Raw genomic sequence first — 16,611 nt, 5'->3', positions numbered from 1 at the left:
TATATATATATATATATATATATATATATATATATATATATATATATATATATATAAAATTGCTTACAAAATATAATCTACATTTTTTCACATGCGACTTTCTTCTTATTTCTTCATGTCTCTCCCATTCTCTCCATTGTCAGTCTCTCTTCCTCTGTGTACGTTCTGGAATCCCTCTCTTCATCTCTCTTCTCCCCCTCCTTTTCCTCCCCACCTCCCTCTCTCTCTCTCTCTCTTTAAAAAAATAAAAAATAAAAAGGGCTGGGAATGTATGTAGCTCAGTGGTAAAGCACCCCTGGGTCCAATCCCCAGTACCAAAAAAACAAAAAAAAAAATTGGCACACCCTAGCCTTTATAAAAGCAGTCAAAATCTTGAAATTTTTTCTTGCTAAGTGATCAACACACATCTCATTTAATCCTTATAACAGAGCTATTAAAATCATTCAGAAAGTTTCAAAGCAGAGTGGTCTTGGAGCAACAATTCTCATATTTGTATTCACTAGATCCTGCTTAAGGAATCAGCAGGGTGAATATTTTTCAAGTATTTCACAGACCCTGATAATTTTTAAATTCTAGTTCTTCCCTTAAAAAAGCATAATCTTTAAAGTCCTATAGTCACACAACCCAATCCCAATCTTTATTATTCCCTCACTTCACAGCTTAAATTCCTCAAAGATTTTTCTATACTTACCCACTCCCATTTCTTCATCTCCCACTCATTATTCAATTCACCCTAATCTAATCTAACCTGTCAAGTTACAACAGATTTAGTGTCATAAAAGTCAACAACCTCACAGGGCTAAATCCAAGCCAGGCACAGTGGCCCATGCCTGTTATTCAAGCAACTCAGGAAACCGAGGCAGAAGGACCACAATCTCAAGGTCACCCTCAGCAACTCAGCAAGACCTTGTCTCAAAAAAATAAAAAGGCCTGGGATGTAATTCAGTGGTAAAGCACTTCTGGTTCAACCCCATCTCCCCATGGCCAGAAAAAAAAAAAAATTAACACAAAATGTTAGTCCTACTTAAAACACTTTTTCAACTTCTCGGAAGCTAAGTTCTTTCCTGATCTACCATTTCTGGAGTTTTCCTCCTCAGTTTTCCCGCAGACCTCCTAAACACTCAACACTGTCAACACTGGAGGTCCTAACAGCTCAAAGGTACCCTCTTACTCTTTGTGGGCAAATTTATCTATTTACAGGGCATCAAACTACCAAGTTACAGTATAAAGGTAAAAACCACCTATGCTTGATAACCCTGACAATTCCCTTAGATTTACCCTTTACTTTTTACCACATTAATAAAACACAGTGGCAACCAATATCATCTAAATAAATATAACTGAATTTTTTTCCAACATTAAAGTACCAGATTAAATAGGTAATTTACATTTACAGACCTTATTGTACAAAAAGGTACATAACTTTTCTCCTTACTCCCAAACCATTCTACCTCCATACTCCCTGTTTAAAACATCAACATCTGCCTATTCTGTTAAGATTTAAAATCCTTAACATAGCCTACAATGTCTTCTATAATCTAATTCCTGCCATCCTCATCTCTCCATTTCTAGTCACAACTTCCAAAGAGATCTTTCATTTCTCAAAGTTTACCCTTTCTTTCCAGCTACAGAGCACTTACAAATCACTACCCCCTCAGCCTTTCTCTTCCCCCTCCCCTCCTTATTTCTCCTAAATCAGAAGGTTACTCCCTTAAGGTCTCTATTTGAATGCCATTTCCTCAGGGAAACCTTTTCAATCCAGTCCATTCTCCCAGCTTGTTAGGGGTCTTTATGCACATTAATACTCAAGGATACTTTTGCAAATAACACTTAAGGATGCTTTTTACTTGTTCAATCAACATCTCTTTTGCTAAAATATAAGTTTCATAAGGATTTGTCTGGTTTTTCTCATTTTTATACCCCTAGCACCTAACACTCAAATACTGGTGAAATTAGTAATTTCATCTCATTACAAATACTTTTTGCACTCAAAAATAATTCGTATACCTCTGATACTCTTTGGTTTTTACCCACAGTTCCTGTCGCTCATAGGAAGGCCTTAGAAACTAGAATTTCTCTTTCCCAAGGTGAGTCATCATAAACCCTGTTTTCACTGCCACATTTTTTGTCTCAGAGCTAGCCATAAAGAAACCTCTCTGACCTATCCTTGTCTGATGTTAGGTCATAAGACCCTCCTCATTGGGGGGGGGGGGGCTACTACCCCAACACTTTGGAGAGAAGGCTAACACCACCGAGTCTATTAGCATTAGATATACACTGAAGTCTGAATAAAATTCCGGAGCTGAGAGAGTTCTGGATATCTGAACAAATGGAGATTGCTTGGAGGATGGCAAACCCTTTCATCTATCTAAACCTATGCATTTCTTCCATCTGTATCCTTTATCATAGCCTTTATAATAAACTGGTAAACGTGTTTCCCTGAATTCTGTTGAGTCACTCAACCAAATTAATGGAACTCAAAGAAGGGGCTGTGAGAACCTGATTCCAAACTAGTCAGAAACACATGTAAAACCTAGGACTTGGAATTGGCATTAAAGCAGGAGAGGGGGGCAGTCTTGGTGACTGAGTCCTCAACCTGGGCAATCTGATGCTATCTCCAGGTAGACAGAATCTGAACTAAATAGGATTAGAGGACACTCAGCTGGTGTCCACTGTAGAACTGACTCCTACTTGCTTGCGGTGGGGGTAAATCCCCACAACTCTATCTGGTATCAGAAATCTTTTGTGTTGATTCTGGTGAGAACAGAAAAGACATGGATTGTTTTTGTTTTTTTCAACAGAATAACCAAATAAAACTTTGAATTTGCTTCTTTACAAATTTTCACAGGAATAGCAGGACATAGTGGCCCACACCTATAATCCCAGTGGCTCAAGAGGCTGAGACAGGAGGATCACAAGTTCAAGACCAGCCTCACTAACTTAGTGAGACCCTAAGCAACTTAATGAGATCCTGTCTCAAAAAAAAAAAAAAAAAAAAGAGGCTAGGGATGTGGGGCTCAGTGGTAAAGCACCCCTGGGTTAAATCTCCAGCAACAAATAAATAAATAATAAACAAGATTTTTAACAGGGATAAAAAAATACATAACATTAAATTAATCATCTTAACCATTTCTAATACACTCATGTTGTGTACAAGCTATCTATCTCTAGAACTCTTTTCATCGTGCAAAACTGAAACTATATCAATTAAAAAACTACTCTTCATTTTCCCTGGCAACCACCAGTTCTACTACCTTTATAAATTTGACTACTCTAAGTACCTCATGTAAGTGGAATCATGCATATGTCTTTTTGTTATTGGTTTAATTCAGTTAGTATAATGTCTTCAAGGTTCATCCATGCTGTAGCTTGTCATATCTTCCTTTCTTCTTAAGGCTGAATAATATTCCCCCCCCTCATATATATATATATATATATATACACACACACACACACACACATATATATATACATACATATATATATATATATGTAATATATGAAATATATATATATTTTTCTCTTATTTATCCATTCATCCATTGATAAACACTTGGGCTACTTCTACCTCAACTGAGACTCTCAATTCTTTTAAGTATATACTGAGAAGTAGAATTGCTGGGTGATATGGTAATTCTACATCCTTTTTTTTTTTTTTTTTGTCCCGGGGGATTGAACTCAGGGGCAATTGACCACTGAGCCACATCCCCAGCTCTATTTCGTATTTTATTTAAAGACAGGGCCTGAGTTGCTTAGAACCTCATTTTTGACAAGGCTGGCTTTGAACTCGCAATCCTCCTGCCTCAGCCTCCCAGCTGCTGGGATTACGGGTGTGAACCATTACACTGGGCCAATTCTACATAATTTTTTGAGGAACTGCCATACTGTTTTCCATAGTGGCTTCCCCACTTTATATCCCCAGCAAAGATACACAAGATTTCCATTTTTTCCACATCCTGGCCCCAACATTCACCGATTTTTTTAATTTTAGCCATTCCAGTTGAACGTCAGCCAGTAAGTTTGCTCTTACATAAACATTAACATGTCTCACTCTAGTCAGAATGGCAGTTATCAAGAATACAAGCAATAATAAGTGTTGGTGAGGAAATGAGGAAAAAGGTATACTCATACATTGCTGCTAGGACTGCAAATTGATGCAACCACTTTGGAAAGCAGTATAGAGATTCCTCAGAAAACTTGGAATGGAACCACCATTTGAGCCAACTATCCACTCCTCAGTCTATAGCCAAAGGACTTAAAATCTGCATACTATAGTAAGGCAGACACATCAATGTTTATAGCAGTTCAATTCACAATAGCTGAACTGTGGAACCAACCTAGATGCCTATCAATAAAGAGATAAAGAAAATATGGAATTATACACAACAGAATATTACTCAGCATTAGAGAGAATAAAATTATGGCATTTGCAGGTAAATGGATGGAGCTGAAGAATATCATGCTAAGCAAAGTAAGCCAATCCCAAAAAAAACAAAGGCCGAATGTTTTCTCTGATTAATGGATGCTGATAATGGGGGGGGGGGGAAGAATGGAAGAACTTTGGATTGGGCAAAGGGGAGGGGCAGATGGGCATGGGGCAGGAATGAGATGGACATCATTACCCTAAGTACATGTCTGATTGCACAAATGGTATGACTCTACCTCGTGTGCAACCAGAGAATTGAAATGTTGTGCTCTTTTGTGTACAATGAATTGAAATGCATTCTGTTGTCATGTATAACTAAGTAGAACAAATTTTTTAAAAAAACTGTTACCTTCCCTTAAAAAAGCATATACCAAAAGATGAAAAAGTTAAAAATTAATATATTAAAGATGTGAATTTTATTTAATAAAAAAGCGTATCTTGTTTTCTGCATAAACTTGTGGTAAAAGGCTCTCTAAAATTGGGCTCCATTGCTGGGCACAGTGATGTATGCCTATAATCCCAGCAGCTCTGGAGGCTGAGGCAGGAGGATCCCAAATTCAAAGCCAGCCTCGGCAACTTATTGAGGACCTAAGCAACTAGCCAGACCCTGTCTCTAAATAAAATATTTTTTTAAAGGATTGGGGATGTGGCTCCGTGGCTAAGTGGTCCCAGGGTTCAATCTCTGGTACCAAAATAAATAGATAAGGCTCCATAAACTAGTAAAACATATTCTAGACAATATTGACAATGCAGAAGAATAAACCGTCTCTCAAAGAAGAATTTCAAAGGAAACCAAAATTGTGATTCATGTGCAACGACACAAAAAAGGGGAAAACAAAGGAAAGGCATTCCCACTCATCTCTGAAATTCACTGATGCCACCTGAACACTTGCAGTTATGAATTACTTAAACCTGTGTTTGCCTCCCATCAGGATACTTCCCCTAACCTCTACCCACCGCTGTATGCTGGGCAGCCTTCCTTATCAACTTTGCCTGTGATCACTCTCTTCCTGTCATACCCCTCCTGTCTACTCAGCTGTTACAACTGGGTCCATGCCTGCTAGCCTCCTCAGGGGTGATTCAGCAGCACAGCTGCATCCTTCCCAATTAATAGGTTGTAGGTGTCCCTTGGCAAAAGACAAGTATCTGATAAACACAAAAGCTAAGGAAGCTGGGATAAAAAAAAAATTCCATTCCAATCTTGAAAGGCTGAATTAAATGTCTGATTAAATCTTGGAACGTAAAAAGCTTCACATGGAGAGGGGAGGGAGGGAAAAGGAGGAGGCAGAGGATTAGCAAGGATGGTGGAATGTGTTGGACATCATTATCCAAACTACATGTATGAAGACACGAATTGAGTGTCAACCTACTTTTATACAGAGATATGAAAAACTGTAGTATATATGTGTAGTAAGAATTATTATGTGTATAATTATTATTATGTATATGTGTAATAAAAAACAAGTTACATGTATGAAGACATGAATTGGTATGAACATACTCTATACAAAGATATGAAAAATTGTGCTATATGTGTAATAAGAATTGTTATACATTCTGCTGTCATGTATTTAAAAAAATAAAATCAATAAAATAAATTAAAATTAAAGCCTCACACGGAGCAATATATGAATACATTCTAAATCAGAAATATATCCTGGTCTCTAGATTCTGAATCCAAAAAAAGATTTCAACTCAAAAGATTAAACTACAAATACAGATGAAGAAGTCACTGGGCCAAGTGCCTTCCCAAAGATTTCAAAGTAGAAAAAAAAGTTTTAAATAGAAAGTATTTAATAATGAAAGCAGGACTCAGTGGTGATGCCTATAATTCCAGCAACTCAGAAATTGAAGCAAGAGGACCACAAATTCAAAGCCAGCCTCAGCAACTTATCAAGACCCTATTTCAAAATAAAAAGGACTGGTGGTATTTCAGTGGTAAAGCTTCCCTGGGATCGATCCCCACTATTACCTGCCTATTACCTGCCGTCCGAAGTATTTAATAGGGAAAAATTTGCATTCAAAAATACTAAAATTTACAGTTTATGAAACAGTGATAACTGCTTTATCAAAATTCCAAGTCATCTATGCTAGAATTACTTTTCAAAGATTTTTTTTATTTGTATTGGTGAAAACAAACATAGGTATGAAAAGTAAAAGTGAACACTTGACTACCAATAATCCTAAAATAGTATTATATATCATAAAAAGGTAGATACTGTGTGAAAACAAAGTCTCTTAAGAGTAGATTAAATGTTAAAAGTTTCTTTATGTAAGTTCAATGTCACAGTTTTTAAAAAGATTATGAGAGCAAATAATTAAAGGTCCTTAGAAAATATAATATATCCTGATGTGGTGATTCACACCTGTAATCCCAGCGACTCAGAAGGCTAAGGCAAAAGGATTACAAGTTCAAAGCCAGCCTTAGCAATTTAGTGAGACTGCTTCAAAACAAAAGTGAAAATTAAAAAGAACTGGGGATGTAACTCTGTGGTAAAGCTCCCTTGGGCTCAATCTCCAGTTTAAAAAAAAAAAAAAAAAGGAAGGAAGGAACCAAATATATCCCTAATTTTATCAACTCTTCATTGCAATACCTAGGAAAGGAGCAAATAAACCATGACGTATTTAGAAAGTTACTTTTCTTAAGCCATATTTAAATAATTCTTTGGGTGTTTTGTTTTGTTTTGTTTTTTGGGTACTGGGAATTGAAACCAGGGGCCCTGAACCACTGAGCCACATCCCCATCCCTTTTTATTATGAGACAGGGTCTCACTAAATTGGTGAGGCTAGCTTTGAACTTGTGGTCCTCCTGCCTCAGCCTCCTGAGTTGCTGGGATTACAGCACTATGTACCACACTTCCACACCCCCGATCAAATAATACTTTTAAAAACATGATAATTTACTTATTTGTGGACCTGTATAAACATTTGCTTTTCTTTGAGAGATAGAGGTCTCACTATTCCTAGGCTGGTCTCTAACTTGGTTCAAGCCATCCTCCTGCCTCAGTCTCCAACTAGCTGGAGCTTCAGGGGCATGCCACCACATACTGCTAATCATCTGTATTTTCATCATGGCCTAATTAGCTTAAAATTATACAATATATGTTGATTGTAGAATGTAAATATTCATGGAGCAAAAAGTAATTCTGAAAAGTCACCCACAATCCCAAACAGTTACAGGATAATTTTAAATAAAACCAAACATTTAAAGTTTACTCCAGATTTGTTGTGCTATACATTTTATAAAAACGGTAATAATATTTAAATATTAAAAATCATTAACAGTTGGGCACCATGAGGCATACCTGGAATACCAATGACTCCGGAGACAGAGGCAAGAGGACACCAAATTCAAGGACAACCTCAGCAATTTAGGAGACCCTGGCTCAAAATTTAAATACACACACACACACACACACACAGAATTAGGGATGTAGTTCAGTGGTGAAGCACCCCTGGGTTCAATCCCCAGTATCAAAACCAAAATTAATAATCATTAACATTTGACAATTACTCAATACCAAAATGTAGGGCCCATAAAGCAAAGTATAAGGTAACTTAATAAGCTAGAGACTAACTTCTCATCAGAATGCACAACTGCTGACCTCAGAATGTTGTTTCAGCTCACTTCTGCTTTTCTATTTCAAGCACTAAATGGCTGCTCTACCACTGCTGACATCTCGGGGAATTCAAGTGTGTAAGTCATTTATGACATTATAGGCAGTAAACAACTCATCTGCTGGGAAAGTTATTTTGTAGAATCCAAGACTGAACCATTTCCTGAGTTACAGAGAGCAAATTAGTCTTTCACAATCACCATTTCACTTTGATATCCAGCTAGTTTACCAATGTTTTATCTGTGAGCAGACAGCCTTTCTAAGTAAGAAACAATATACTCCAAACTCTTTTACGTAAGTACATTTAAACCATTTCATCAAGCCATGGAGAATTTTTAACTAAAACCAACTGCACAAAAAATGAGAAGAGCTAGGCTCAGTAGCACAAGCCTGTAATCCCAGTAACTTGGGAGGCTGAGGCAGTAGTACCACAAGTTTGAGGCTAGACTAGGCAACTTAAGGAGACCTTGCTTTCAAAATAAAAACAAAAAGAGGTTAAAGATGTGGCTCAGTGATAGAGCACCTCTCAGTTGAATTCCTACGACCTAAAAAAAAAAAAAAGAAGAAGAAGAAAGCTGGCAGTAGGTGGGGGATTCATATAGTACTCAAAAAAATACAGGGCTGGGGTTGTAGCCAGTGGTAGAGCGCTTGCCTAGTCATGTGCAAGGCCCTGGGTTCCATCCTCAGCACCACATAAAAATAAATAAATAAAATAAAGGTATTATGTCCAACTACAGCTAAAAAATACATATTTAAAAAAAATGTAACTCTCAAATGATAATACTATGTGTGTGTTATAAAATGAGATTTTTAAAAATTAGTACAATAAAAGTAAAAAAAATATATCATTTCACAACAGGACTACATGCCATATGGTTTAAAAAACAAACTCTTTATGAAATTTCTGAAGAAACATACCTTCTAAAAAAGCAGTGAATTTCTTTGCAACTTTTTAAAGCTATTAATTGTATTTCAGATTCCATTTAAAAGCCTCAGAAAAGCTTCCAGAAAAAAAACTGATTTCAGCCAGGCGTGGTGGTGAACACCTGTAATACCAGCAGCTGTGGGGGTGGGGGGGTGGGGGATGCTGAGGCAGGAGGATCTCAAGTTCAAAGCCAGCCTCAGCAAAATCAAGGCACTAAGCAACTCAGTGAGACTGGGGATATGGCTCAGTGGCCAAGTACCCCGGTACACCACCCCCTCTCCCCCCACCAAAAAAAAATGATTTCAACCACATACACCAATGAGAGAGAAGAGAGCAAGTCGGCTCTAAAATAATAAATTTCATGCTGGGTGCAGTGACAAACACCTGTAATCCCAGCCCTGAGGAGGCTGAGACAGCAAGTTCAAGGCCAGTTTCAGCAACTTAGATCCTCAGCAATCTAGTCCCTCAATTTCATGTCTCAAAATAAAAAATAAAAAAGGGCCAGGGATGTAATAAACACTCCTGGAGATTCCTAAGATAACTTGGAATGGAACACAGTCATCCCCCTCCTAGGTTTATACCCAAAAGACATAGAATCAGCATACTATAGTGACAGCCACATCAATGTTTATGACAGCTCAATTACTAATAGCTAAACCACGGAACCGACCTAAGTGCCCTTCAACAGATGAGTGGATAAAGAAACTATGGTACATATACACAATGAAATATTACTCATCCTTAAAGAAGAATGAAATTATAGCATTTGCCAGTAAATGGATGGAACTAGAAAATACTATGCTAAGTAAGCCAATCCCAAAGAACCAAAGTGGGGGAGGGAGAAAAGAGGTACTTTGGACTAGACAGAGGGGAGTAAAGGGAGAGAAGATAACATGGGAGCAAGAATGATATAATGAATAGAACATTATTACTTTATGTGCATATATGATTACTTGACCTGTATAACTCTATACCATGTAAAACCAGATGAATGAGAAGTTATACTCCATTTATGTATGATATGTCAAAATGCATTCTACTGTCATGTATGGCTAATTAGAACAAATAAAAAAAAACATACTCCTGGGTTTCAATCCACAGTACCAAAATGAATACATTAGAATTTACTAATTTGAAATTTATCAAAGGAATGAAGCTTTTCTAGAATTCTTTCGGATTTTAGTTCTAAATTTGTATTGTCCACAGGGTGGCAGTCTCACAGTCTTTAGTGTCCCTGGATTCAATGCACAACTTCAGTGTTCAAAAAACTACATGCACAAAGATGTGTAATAAATTTACTATTTGAGGGATTGGGGTTGTGGCTCAGAGGTAGAGCGCTCGTCTGACATGTGTGAGGTACTGGGTTCAATCCTCAGCACCACATAAAAAAAGATATTGTGTCCACCTATAACTAGAAAATATTTTTTAAAAAATTATTATTTGATCAACCTGAAGGGTAAAACCCTGTCCTCTCAAAAAAATTATGTTCTTAACTTCCCTATTTCTTTTAGGAGTATTTATTTTGTAATATCTTTAATATTTCCTTCAATAAATCTCTTGTATATGATCTTTTCTATTTTGCTGTCACCACCCTATTTAGGGAGACTAGATACAAGGAGAGCTGTTGGGAGATTATTACTGGCAGGAGATTGCCTAACTTGGTCAGGTAGGTCCTAACCTAAGGAGAGTGGAAGGAGAAGTAGGAATGAAGGTGAGAAAGGACACAGATATAATCCTTCCAAATTCCAGTTCATCTAACACAATACTACCAAATTAATTAATTACTTTCATATCACTTTTCCAAGCGAAGTAAAACTCCTTAACCTAAAATTCAAGAACCTTCCAAAATCTCTTTGTCAAGAGCCTAAGGCATCTGTAAAATAAACTTTTGCTTTGAAGAGACCTTGCAACTCTTGGTTTTTATTCATTCAGCTAATCAAATATTTTCTAAATGTTTACCAGGTGACATGCACTGTTCCAAGACTGGTGATATAAAGGGAAACAAATCAAAGTATCTACTCCTCCTGACAGGACAGTCTATTTAGGGAAGCAGGTAAAGGCCCCAGGCATTTCCAGCTCCAGGCAGGTAGGAGTGAGGTTCCTTCAAAGTACAAGCCACTGGAAACACAACAGGGATTGGGAGTATTGGTCAAGAGAGATCTGCCAGAGCACTAACATTGTTCCCTACCAACCCTAGTCTATTTTTGCAGCCCTATTTCCCATTCCTATCCCTCTTGTAGACTCAGCTTGGCCAAAATTTGCTAGCAATTGTTAATGCATCTCTGCTTTGGTTTGCCTCCTCTAAAAACCTTGTTCCCCTCCCCCATCTATATAAACAAAAGCCTAATTAGTCTTCAAAGTTCATCTCAAAGCTGCCTCCTAGAGGAGGGCTTTTTCTTATTCCCTAATACAAACAGAGATGTGAATTTTGGAGACCTTTAACCTTGGTTTAGTTCCCTCTGAGCATTTATCAGACTATGCACACTATGCATTGTAATGTAATTACTTGTATACTTATCTAACCTCTTTCATCACGTATTTACTGAGTATCTGCTACATTCCTGAAATTACCCAAGAGCTAGAATTTTATTGTTAAATTATCCCATTATCATTTTAAAATATGTAATATTCAAATGATAAATTTAAAATCTAGAGATATTCTATAGGCAGCAGGGCACAGTGGCAACACAGCTGTAATCTCAGTGACTCCAGGGAGCCGAGGCAGGAGGATCACAAGTTTGAGGCCAGCCTGGGCAATTTAGTAAGACTGTGAATCAAAATAGAATTAAGAGAACTGAGGATGTAGCCCAGTGGTAGGGTGTTTTCCTAGCATGCTTGAGGCCCTGGGTTCAAATCCCCAGTACAGAAGAAATTTTTCAAAGTCCTATATGCTTTTTACTTATTCAATCCTTAACATTTTGCTGAGGTATGACATGCCATAAAGTATAAAGTTCACAATTCAATGTTTCTTGGCATATTTAGAGTTGTGCAAACATCACTAAAATCTGATTTTAGTACATTTTAATCACCTTTTGTACCTACATCAGCAGGCACCCTACCAACCCCCCTTTCTTCCAAGGTAACCACTAGTTTTTCTTCTTTCTCTATAGTTAACTATTAACATTTTATAAGTGGAATCATATATAAAATATGGCCTTTTGTGCCTTGTTTCTTTCATTTTGCATAATGTTATTGAAATTCTTCCACATTACAGTATGCATCAGTACTTCATTTCTTTTTGTTGCCAATTAATATGCCACTGTACAGACACATCACTATTAATTCATTCATCAGTGGGACTTTTAGGTTGTTTCCACTTTTGGCTTATGAATAGTGCTGCTATAAACATGTGTGTATAAGTTTTGGGGTAGACATATGCTTTCATTTCTCCTGGATATACACTTAGGAAATGCTGGATCATATCACTCTGTTTAACACTTCAAGGAACTATCAAACTTCCGACATGACTGCACCATTCTACATTTCCACCATGGGGGTTCCAACTTCTTTACTTTTGTTTGAATCTTATAGAACAAGAACAATCCCACTACACAAAATCCTTACCTAATATTCTGATAGAACAAAACAAGAAATACACAGAATCAAATAAACAAACTGGCAATTTTTACAAAAATGAAGAAAAAACAGAGTAAATCAATCAGGAAGTAACCAAACAAGAGGGACTCTAGAATGATCACAAAAGACCTCTCTGCGAAAGTAATGCTGACCTGAAATGTGAAGAACTAACTGGAAGTGGGTATGTTATAGGAAGAGGAAATGGCAAGTAATAAAACTAAGTCTACATGTTTGAGAAGCAAAAATGTGCCAACGTGGATGAAGTATAATGAAAAGGCAAAATGCGCAAATTAAGTTAGGAAGGTAAGCAGAGGCCAGATAACCTTAGGTCTCACAGATTAGGATAAAGTCTTTCAATTTTGCCTAAAATGCCATAATCCTTTTCTAATCTCTTATCTTTGTTTAAATATGGGTGCTCATTTCTGCAAACATTTACTGAACTTTCATGTATCTTCTGATCACACACACATTAGCAAATATTAAAGAGACTTTTTAGGTACATCAGCATCATTCATTTAGTATCATTATTTAGAGGCCAAGAAAGAACACCTAAAATATGGCTTCCAATGGCATTTTGGTAAAAAGGTACAACCATATGCATGAATCCTCACAAATTTATCTCCTAAAGTCTTAACCAATTTAAGAAGAAAGCCTTACTGACAATAATTTGCAGCTCTCTTAGATTATCAAGATCATATTTCAATAAAGTCAATTAAGAATATAGCTTAAGCTTAGTCTCATAATTTAAACCTAGATTTCATTCTCATAAACTGAATTATACTTAACTGTTTTTTTTCCATTCTATTAAAAATTCAACCTTAAACCTATGAGTAAAAAAATAGTCTACATGTTTATACTGTTTAAATCCCCCTCCACCCCAGTACTAGGGATTTAAACCTGGGGTGCTCTACCACTGAGCTACATCCCCAGGCCCTTTTATTATGTTTTATTCTGAGACAGGGGTCTTGCTAAATTGCTAAGGCTGGCCTAGAACTTCCACGGTCACACTGAGATTACAGGTGTCAACCATCATGCCTGGCTTTTTTTTTTTTTTTTTTTTTTTTGAGGTGGGGTCTCATTATGTTGCTCAGGCTAACTTTGAACTTCTGAGTCTCCTGCCTCAGCATTCCAAGATATGTGTCACCTAGTCCTAATTTGAGTCTTTTAAAATAAGTTTTTTTTTCCTCTGCATATTACAGCTATGTTCAGGATTTTCAAAGAGGAAAAAAAATATTTTCAAAACTCTAATGACATAAAAGGTCACTCTGATAAAAGAACCTGTTACCTAGTCAAAACTTATCAAGTTAAAACTCCTTTCTAGGGCTGGGGCTTGATTTCCCATGGTTCTCCTTCCAGGCACTCTGCTTCTGCCAAACCAGACTGCTTGCTAGCCTCTTGGTACTTGTCCCCCCCCCATCTCAGGTTTATAATCCACATTCCCCACCAGGAGAAATCCAACCAGTTCTTCAAGGTCCAGAACACACACTCTTCCCTCCTAGACTCTTCTCCAGTTCTTTTACCTGAGTATAACTGATTCTTCATCTCTGTGTTCCAGTAGCAATTTCTACAACTCATGTGTTGCCTTATCATATTCCATCTGGTGCACAACTATAGTAAAGAAATCTGTGTCTTGGACAGGGTTGCCATCAACCACTCCCCTTGGCTCACCCCAAATACACAGTGTAACTAGTTACAATTAGGAGTGTTCAAATTTAAAATAATGCAGTTTAGCACCATTGGATTCACATAATACCAAGTCATTTCAAAAATTAAGCCCTCTGTGGAGACAAACTAGAGTAGAGGTAAATTTCCTTCCTTCCAAATTTAGACCTAACTCTTCAGTAACTGGTTATTAATAACAACACAATATCACTCCTTATTTAAATGAAACTTCTCCACTTTCATTACCTACACAAGAATTATTCTTGAAATGCTATCTGAAGTTTGTAAGGTGTATTCTCAAGAATTTATGACGGTAAAGCTAGAGTTCAGAGAAGGTGAAAGATTTCCACAAGTTCACACAGTTAATCATAGGACAAAATGTGATTCTATTACCTACCCACAAACATAAAGCACCTGAACATCAGTAACTTCAAAAGCATCTCGTGGACTTGGCATGAAGTAAACAAATATTTGAATTAATGAAGATGATTCAAAATTTGTAGTTGTGGCAGTTTTTTTCTTTCATCTTTTTCTTTTATTTACAAGTGAAAGACTAATTAATCCTTAATCATGCAGATCACATTAACAGATCATTTTCAAATTTACTATGCAGTTAACAGTTTGGAACACACATATAACAACCAAAACATGCTCTTAGCAATGGGTATGACAAACTCATCCACAAGAGTCACTTTTTCCTTATTTGTTCCCAGAAACCCAATAGACTAAACATTATAGCTGCTCCTATTTTCTAATTTCAACTTGCATTTAAGATAACGCTTTTGTTTCATTTACAGCTCACATGCTGCTGACACAGCTGCCCCTTCTTTGTAATAAACACAGGGCTTCTATATTTAAAAATACAGTGAAACTTTGTTATAACATCCCCTCCCCAGTCTCCGGACAATTTTCTCTCATCCAAGATCCACCTCCCCCCAGGACTTTTTAATCAGTGGCACTTAAAACATTGGTCCTTCGGAAAGTCAATTTTGTTCTTCAAAGTCATCTCATCACAGTGGTATTTTCCTTCTGCGTAGCTCTTTGTGTTTTAAGGGAGGGGGGGGAATCCTCTTCCCAAAGGCCCTCTCCTTAGGCTTGGGTACTTTCAGAGCGCAACAAGCGCCGGGAGCGTCAAGTGGGCTAACCTCGCACGCACACCCGGCGGGTGGGGGTGACGGGCAGCTGCGCCGCCGGGAAAGCGCGCCCCTGGGGCCGCTGCCCGAGGCAATGGGCGTTCCGGAGAGGGGGGGTCTCCTAAACAGCCGGCCTAAGGACGAGATCACCAACCCCGGACGCCCAGAGCAAGGCAAAACCGTCCCGCGTCTCTCCCCCGAGGAGTCAGGAGGGGGTGGCCAAGCAGGGTGTGGGCGCGAGGGGGGCCTGGGGAGGAGATAAGGCGAGACCCGAGTTAATCATCACCTCCCCGAGCGTCTGGAAAACTACGGGCAGGGACTGGAGGGGCGGGGGAGCAGCGCCGGAGAAAGTGAAACTCCCCGACCATCAGACACCTTGAGCTAGAGGGACCCAGAGCAGGACCTGGAGCCTCTACGTTCCTCCAGCCCGCATGGCTGGGGACTCCTGGTCTCAAAGGAGCACCCCAGCTTTGGACGCCTCTAACAACTACATCAATGCTTCTCTTATACAAACTGACCCGCACAAGGGACGGGTGTCAATCTGAATCACTGGAAATAAAACAGCCCCCCAAACCTTTGCCTTCAAAAAAAGGGATACACTGTTCCCATACCGGGAGTCGAACCCGGGCCGCCTGGGTGAAAACCAGGAATCCTAACCGCTAGACCATATGGGAAGTGCTGCTACAGATACCGTCGCGACCCACCTGACAAGCGTAAGCGCTGCTACCGCCTTCACTACGCCGCGCACTGCCGCCTCTACTCCAGCGGCTGCCGCCTGCTGCCCACGCGCGCGGGAACGAGCCCGGCCAGAGCGCGCAGCCCGAGCGGGGGAGGGGCGGGGCCGCGCCTCGCCGGGCCACAGGAAAGTTCTAAGGCAAAGCCGAGACTCGCGGGGGTCCCAGAACCAACTCTTTCACCTTTCTTTTTTTTTTTAACTCCGCCAACGGCCCCCAGCCCACAGGTCCGGGTTGCTCCGTTGGTCAAAGTGCGTGCGGACTAGTTGGCAAAGTTGAGAGCGACGACGTCTCTGGGAACAGCTGTTTGCGTTCAGGGCGGAGGCGGCGTGCAAGCTCCTTGGCCGCGAGCCTAGAAGGAGAGTGGAAGTTCTGGATCCCAGGGGAGGACAGAGAGCAGACGGGCTGGCGCGGGGGCTTGAAGTTTCTGTGTTTCGGCTCAAGTCCCGTCGCGCTTTCGCTCCTTCTTCGTGACCTCAACTCCTTTATATCGACCCCACCTCTCAAGATTTTAGAGTACCGCCCCTGTAGGGGGAGG

General features: G+C 39.0%; 1 protein-coding gene and 1 non-coding gene across 3 annotated transcripts in view; both read right to left on the bottom strand.

Annotated features, from left to right (window-relative positions):
• Window positions 1–16,471, bottom strand: part of Elf1 (E74 like ETS transcription factor 1) — a 105,819-nt gene extending 89,348 nt beyond the window's left edge. The window contains exon 1 of one of the 2 annotated variants that reach the window (XM_048800984.1): window positions 16,257–16,471. The gene's annotated coding sequence lies outside the window, so the exon portion shown is untranslated. Of the gene's footprint in view, window positions 1–16,043 lie in introns of both variants that reach the window. The other variant, XM_048800981.1, reaches the window with a different exon arrangement.
• Window positions 15,942–16,013, bottom strand: Trnae-uuc. Its single transcript has one exon. It is a non-coding gene; the product is annotated as a tRNA-Glu (tRNA).
• Window positions 16,472–16,611: the final 140 nt, after the last annotated feature.

This window comes from Marmota marmota, unplaced genomic scaffold (assembly GCF_001458135.2).
Source record: "Marmota marmota marmota unplaced genomic scaffold, marMar, whole genome shotgun sequence".
In the NCBI taxonomy this organism is placed as follows: Eukaryota; Metazoa; Chordata; class Mammalia; order Rodentia; family Sciuridae; genus Marmota; species Marmota marmota.
This window is presented reverse-complemented; position numbering and strand designations above follow the sequence as displayed.